This window comes from Carlito syrichta, unplaced genomic scaffold (genome assembly GCF_000164805.1).
Source record: "Carlito syrichta isolate Samal-C Ts95f unplaced genomic scaffold, Tarsius_syrichta-2.0.1 Scaffold308194, whole genome shotgun sequence".
NCBI lineage: Eukaryota > Metazoa > Chordata > Mammalia > Primates > Tarsiidae > Carlito > Carlito syrichta.
The window spans coordinates 212,010-219,320 of record NW_007252290.1 but is presented as its reverse complement, the minus strand read 5'-3'; the positions used below and the strand labels follow the sequence as shown (position 1 = coordinate 219,320).

The 7,311-nt window shown below is 47.0% G+C and overlaps 1 pseudogene across 1 annotated transcript in view; it reads left to right on the top strand.

Annotated features, from left to right (window-relative positions):
- LOC103267662 overlaps positions 1 to 7,311 on the top strand; it is a 16,423-nt pseudogene that overhangs the window by 1,427 nt on the left and 7,685 nt on the right. The window contains exon 2 of the transcript XR_002482379.1: positions 4,410 to 4,890. The product of XR_002482379.1 is annotated as an uncharacterized LOC103267662 (transcript). The remainder of the gene's footprint in view (positions 1 to 4,409; positions 4,891 to 7,311) is intronic.

The following is a 7,311-nucleotide window of genomic DNA, read 5'->3' as shown; positions in this document are numbered from 1 at the left end:
CCTCATCTCTACAATAAATCAAAAAATCAGCCAGGTGTGGTAGCGCATGCCTGTAATTCCGGCTACTCGGAAGGCTGAGGCGGAAGGATCGCTGAAGCCCAGCAGGTTGAGGCTGCGGTGGCCGGGAACGGCCACTGCACTCCAGTCTGGGCAACAGAGTGAGACTCCAACTCAAAAAAAAAAAACTTGACCTTAATATATACAATGACAAGATAAAAAATACAGTTTTTGAGAGGACTAATGACAGTCATTTACAGCAAATGATTAATACTACAAGGGGCTACTTCTTTCTTTGTGTATTTAAGTTTTAAAACACATGATTTTGGGTACCTAAAGATAAGAAAAACCTTCACCATGGAGGAATAAAACTGCCATAAAAATGGGCTAATAACAGAGTGGGCAAATTGACACTGGGCTACTCACCAGCCTCAGGGGGATGTCCTTACAGTGAGGTACAGTATAAAAACATTATGCTAGCTCATTCTATGACATTTCCCTCTTTCGAGGGGACCCAGGATTCAATATTAAAATGAGATACAGCCGGGCTTGGTGGCTCAGTCTGTAATCCCACGCTTTGGGAGGCTGAGGTGAGTGGATTGCCTAAGCCCGCAGGTTCGAGACCCGCCTGGGCAATTTGGTGAGACCTCATCTCTACAATAAAATCAAAAAATCAGCTGGGCGTAGTAGCGCATGCCTGTAATTCCAGCTACTCGGAAGGCTGAGGTGGAAGGATCACCGGAGTCCAGCAGGTCGAGGCTGCAGTGGCCAGGAACGGCCACTGCACTCCAGTCTGGACGACAGAGTGAGACTCCAACTCAAAAAAAAAATAAAATAAAATAAAATGAGATCCTTGATTTGGGGGATCTGGATTCTGCTTTCCGGCTATGCCTCTTTAAACATTTAGATATTAGGCCCTAAAAATGACACGCTTTCTTTCGCCTGTTCATTAAAGGACTCTACCCTAAAGCCAATAATCTAACAAATAAACAAGCTCAGTTAAAAAGCTAAAACACTCCCACACCTTTGGGAGGCTGAGGTGAGTGGATTGCCTGAGCCTGCGGGTTCCAGATCCGCCTGGGCAACTTGGCGAGACCTCATCTCTACAATAAATCAAAAATCAGCCGGGCATGGTAGCGCACGCCTGCAGTTCCGGCTACTCGGAAGGCTGAGGCGGAAGGATCGCCGGAGCCCAGCAGGTTGAGGCTGCGGTGGCCGGGAGTGGCCACTGCACTCCAGTCTGGGCAACAGAGTGAGACTCCAACTCAAAAAAAAAAAAAAAAAAGCTTAAAACACAACTTTCTAAAAAAACACTTCATTTCTAAGTATATCTTCCTTTCTATACCTAAACCTCCAAAAAAAATGTTAAGGATGGAAAAGACAATGGCTTAAAGTTTACATAAATCTTACCTTTATTAGATCTAAATTCTATGCCTCTGAGATATAAATTTCACCTAAAAGTCAGACTTTAGAGATACAGATTTAGAGTTACCTAGATAACAGTTAGCTAAGATATAAAACAGATAACCAAAAAATTAATAATCTAAAATGGGGAAAAACTATTTAAAAACTGACCCCAAAAAATCTTATAAATATATAAGATCTACTTCTATTTATGTGTTTATATGTCTATATATTTATGTGTCATGTACATGTAATATTTTACTACCAAAATATATAAAAGAACCAAGTTTTTAAAAATGCACTTAAACCAAATATTTATGTTTATTTTATTTTATTTTATTTTTTTCTAGTTGGAGTCTCACTCTATCGCCCAGGCTGGAGTGCAGTGGCATGCTCACTGCCACCCCAGCATCGACCTGCTGGGCTCCGGCGATCCTTCGACCTCAGCCTTCCAAGTAGTCGAAACCACAGGCACACACTACCATGCCCGGCTAATTTTTTATTTATTGTAGAGACGAGATCTCACCAACTTGCCCGGGTGGGCTCAGCAATTCACTCACCTCAGCCTCCCAAAGTGCTGGGATTACAGGCTGAGCCACTGAGCCCAGCCCAAATATTTTATTTAAAAAAAAAATTAAGCCAGGCTCGGTGGCTCAGCCTGTAATCTCACGCCTTGGAAGGCTGAAGTGAGTGGACTGCCTGAGGGTTTGAGACATGCCTGGGCAACTTGGCGAGACCTCATCTCTACAATAAATCAAAATATCAGCTGGGTGTGGTAGTGCATGCCTGTAATTCCGGCTACTTGGAAGGCTGAGGCGGAAGGATCACCAGAGCCCATCAGTTCGAGGCTGTGGTGGCCGGGAGCGGCCACTGCACTCCAGTCTGGGTGACAGAGTGAGACTCCAACTCAAAAACAAACAAACAAAACAAACAAACAAACAAAAAATCTTCAGTAAATAAAGATAAGTGTAAATTTTTTTTTTTTTTTAGTTGGAGTCTCACTCTGTCACCCACGCTAAGGTGCAGTGGCACACTCATGGCCACCACAGCCTCGAACTGATGGGCTCAGGCAATCCTTCTGCCTCAGTCTTCTGAGTAGCTGGAACTATAGGTGTGCGACGCCATGCCCAATTAATTTTTTTATTTACTGTAGACACAAGGTCTCGCCAAGTTGCCCAGGCTGGTCTTGAACCCGTGGGCTCAGGCAATCCTCTCACCTCGGCCACCCAAAATGCTGGGATTACAGGTGTGAGCCACGACACCTGGCTAAGTGCAAATTATTACTAAAATTAAAATGTGCTCAAAATTTATTTATTTTTATTTTTATTTGTTTTGAGTTGGAGTCTCACTCTGTCACCCAGACTGGAGTGCAGTGGCCACTCCCGGCCACCACAGCCTCAACCTGGTGGGCTCGGGCGATCCTTACATCTCAGTCTTCCAAGTAGCCAGAACTACAGGTGCGCGCTACCATGCCTAGCTAATTTTTGATTTATTGTAGAGATGAGGCCTTGCCAAGTTGCCCAGGTGGGTCTCAAACCCGTGGGCTCAGGCAATTCTCTCACCTTGGCCTCCCAAACTGCTGGGATTACAGGCTGAGCCACCGAGCCCAGCCTACAAAGGCTCTTAAAAGTCTAACATAATACTCTTTATCAAAAAGTTCCAGCCATTGCTTTGTTAAACTCTGGTATGTCTATGTGGCTCTTTGAGCTATGGCCACCCTGTTTCCTAGCCTTGGCCCCTTCCTTACCTTGAAAAGGTAAATTTCTCTCTTTTTGTCTCTCTAATTTACTTTCTAGTCATTGCTCTGCAAAACTATGGTCTGACCAGGTGCTCTTTGAGCTGTGGCCACAATGTTTTCTTAGCTTTGGCCCCTCCCCTCCCCTGGGGAGGTGAATCTCTCTCTCTCATTTACTCTGTAATAAACTATATTTTCCAACCTAAAAAAAAAAGTTCCAACAAAGTCAACTTAAGCTTATACTGCCAATCACTATTCTTACTACACTTTATACAAATAATCAGGCCAAATATAATATTTTACAAATAAATTTATCCTACTATAATTTTTTTTTTTTTTTTTAGTTGGAGTCTCAGCCAGCTACCGCAACCTCGACCTGCTGGGCTCCGATGATCCTTTCACCTCAGCCTTCCAAGTAGCTGGAACTACAGGTGCACACTACCATACCCAGCTAATTTTTTATTTTTTGTAGAGACAAGGTCTCGCCAAGTTGCCCGGGCTGGTCTTGAACTCACAGGCTCAGGTAATCCACTCGCCTCAGCCTCCCAAAGTGCTGGGATTACAGGCTGAGTCACCAAGCCCGGCCTATAATTTTTCCTTGATAAAAATGGGGGACTGGGCTGGGCCAGGCACAGTGGTTCACCTATAATCACAGCACTTTGGGAGGCCAAGATAGGAGGATTGCTCGAGACCAGGAGTTTGAGACCAGCCTGGGCAACATAGCGAAAACTCATCTTTACAAAAAAAATTAACTGGATGTGGTGGTGCACACCTATAGTCTCAGCTACTCAGGAGGCTGAGACAGAAGGATCACCCGAGCCCAGAAGGCCAAGGCTGCAGTGAGCTCTGATCATGCCACTTGGTACTCCAGCTTGAATGACAGTGAGACTTCAATTCAAAAATAAATAAATAAAAATAGAAGACTGAAGAGAAAAAATTATATGAAAATAAATTATCTCTCTCTCTCGCCCTCTTTTTTTTTTTTTTTTGAGTTGGGAGTCTCACTCTGTCGCTAGGGCTGGAGTGCAGTGGCACACTCCCGGCCACCGCAGCCTCGACTTGCTGGGCTCTGGCCATCCTTCCACCTCAGCCTTCCAAGTAGCTGGAACTACAGGCACGCACCACCATGCCCAGCTAATTTCTTCATTTATTGTCAAGATGAGGGCTCGCCAAGTTGCCCGGGCTGGCCTCGAACCTGTGGGCTCAGGCAAAAGTGCTGGGATCATAGGCATGAGCCACCACACCCGGCCAGGTATGGCTCCTTCTATCTCAGGCCGCAGCAGCAAGAGGAGCCGCCGCCACGTCCGCGCATCTGCAGTGGATGGTGGTGCGGAACTGCTCCAGCTTCCTGATCGAGAGGAACCAGCAGATCTACAGCCCCGAGCCCAGTAACCTGAAGGCTCGCAACTCCTTCGGCTACAACGGGCTGATCCATCACAGGACGGTGGGCGTGGAGCCGGCGGCCGACGGCACGGGCGTCGTGGTGGTCGCGAAGCGGAGGTCCAGTCAGCGAAAGCCAGCCACATCCTACGTGCGGACCACCATCATCAAGAACCCCGGGGCCACCCTCAGCGGCATCAGGCACGTGCCGCGAGAACCAGTACCGCCCCGACCCGCGAGTACCGCCCCGACCCGCGCGCGGCTGCCGTCGGCAGGGCCAGCACCGTCTGGCCCAGCCAGAAGCCAGTGATGGTGAAGAGGAAGCGGACGCCCCACCGAGATCTCCTGAGACCGCTCCCCAGCGGCAATGAGGAGTCAGCTGCCTGCCTCAAAAAGCCCCCCCACACAAAACAAACAAAAAACTATGGTTCATCTGTTGTCTGATCCTTGCTGTGTTCATCGTTTTTGAGTTTTGATTATTTGTCTGCACTTTCTTTTCTTTTTTTGAGTTGCAGTCTCATTCTGTCACGCAGGCTGGAGTGCCCTGGCATGCTCACCGCCACCCCAGCGCCAACCGGTGGGCTCAGGCGATCCTTCAACCTCAACCTTCCAAGTAGCCGGAACTACAGGCGTGTGCTACCATGTCCGGTAATTGTTCACTTTTTTACCGTAGAGACCAGGTCTCGCCAAGCTGCCCAGGCTGATCTCGAACCCGCGGGCTCAGGCAATCCTCTCACCTCGGCCTCCCAAAGTGCTGGGATAACAGACTGAGCCACCAAGCCCCGCCTGACTACATCTTCCACTAAATCCTAAATTCTTCACTGACTGGGGGTCTTCAAACTAATATTTCCCATTATTTTCCCTTTTTATGACTTAAAAATCACTAGAATCAAAACAGCTTTTTCCTGAAGTTCTACAAGCTAAAACTGGACAACTTAATATACACTTTGGGGAACATCAAATAATAACTTCATATATATATTCTTCTTATCTGTTAGTATATAGCCTACTCAGAAAGCTCGCTGGAACATGTACTGCAGACTACAAACCAGACCCATGGCAGATTGCCACTGTCTGCTCTCATTTCATCTGAAGATTTCTTTTCTTTTATTTTCGAGTTAAAGTCTCATTCTGTCGCCCAAGCTGGAGAGCAGTAGCACACTCACGGCCACCGCAGCCTCGACCTACTGAGTTCAGGCAATTCTGCCACCTCAGCCTTCCAAGTAGCTGGAACTACAGGCACGCACAACCACGCCCAGTTAATTTTTTTCATTTATTGTCAAGATGAGGGCTCGCCATGTTGCCCAGGCTGGTGTTGAACTCTCAGGCTTAAGCAGTCCTCTCGCCTCAGCCTCCCAAAGTGCTGGGATTCCAGACATGAGCCACCACACCCAACCCATTTAAAGATATTTCCATCCCAACATCTAAAAATCTTGACTGCCCTCTAGAATCAAAAATTGAGTATATAGTTTACTCTAACCATTAATCTTTATTTTTCTTGTATTTCCATAAAAATACCTCTTACTAAATATCTGATTGGCCAGGTGTGGTGACTCACACCTGCAATGCCAGCATTTGGGAGACTGAAGTGGGAGAATCGCTGGAACCCAGGAGTTTGAGACCAGCTTGGACAACACAGTGAGACCTCGTCTCCACAAAAAATCAAAAATTACCCAGATATGGTGGCGCAGGCCTGTAGTCCCAGCTACTTGGACGGCTGAGGCAGAAGGATCATCTGAACCCAGGAGGTCGAGGCTGCAGTGAACCATGACTGTGTCTAAAAGGGTAAATTGAGGGGAGGTGGGCCGGTGCCAGTGCCAAGGACGCAGGAATAATGCAAGATTGCAACAAGGAAGAAAGTAGAAAGAAGTAAAGTTTATTATTGACCTTTCACAGATTGAAGGAAAGGGGGCCGACACTCAGAGGCAAGTGTGGCATTGAAGGGCCAAGAACTGGGTATATTTAAGGGCCTTTGGAGTAAGGGGGTTTAGGTCCAGAGGAGTGTCCAGGGCTGCGGGTCTTTGATGTTGATTGCAGCCACATGAGTCTTAGATCTTGACATTGTCAGACATTAGCATCTCATATCCTCTGGTGGTGGGCTAGATGGGAGGAAACAAGAGGAGGGGGTTTCCCTGCAAGAGACTTGTTAGATGTTTGCAATCCAAAAACTCCTTGACCAAAAGGCGGTCTATTATCATTTCTGTGGCTCTGTCCTTGTCTTGCATCTAATGGAGATTTGCCGAGGGGGTGGGGTAGGCTGCCAACTTGGCCTGCAGTGAAATGTCTGAATGCCTCCTAAATCCTGCCCTATTGGAAATTTATCTTATCTATGTCTAACTTGCGCCAGATTCAAAACATGTCAGGAGCCGGCTCGGTGGCTCAGCCTGTAATCCCACGCCTTTGGGAGGCTGAGGTGAGTGAATTGCCTGAGCCCGCGGGTTCGAGACCAAAAGACTATGGTAAACTAAGTTTATTCTAGGTTTCTATAGGTACCTTCTTTCAGTGCTACTGCACTCCAGTCTGGGTGACAGAGTGAGACCCTGACTCAAAAAGTTAATTAATTAATTAATTACAATAAAAATTTAAAATATATATATTGTTAAGGTCACACTCCCAGCAGGGTCTCCAGAGTGTTAGGTCAGGCCCGTCAGGTGTATGGGTGTCTGGTGTGTGATCTGATGCCACATGAAAGATGCAAAGAAATAGCTGAGCCGGGCTCGGTGGCTCAGCCTGTAATTCCGCGCCTTTGGGAGGCTGAGGTGAGTGGATTGCCTGAACCCGCGGGTTCAAGACCC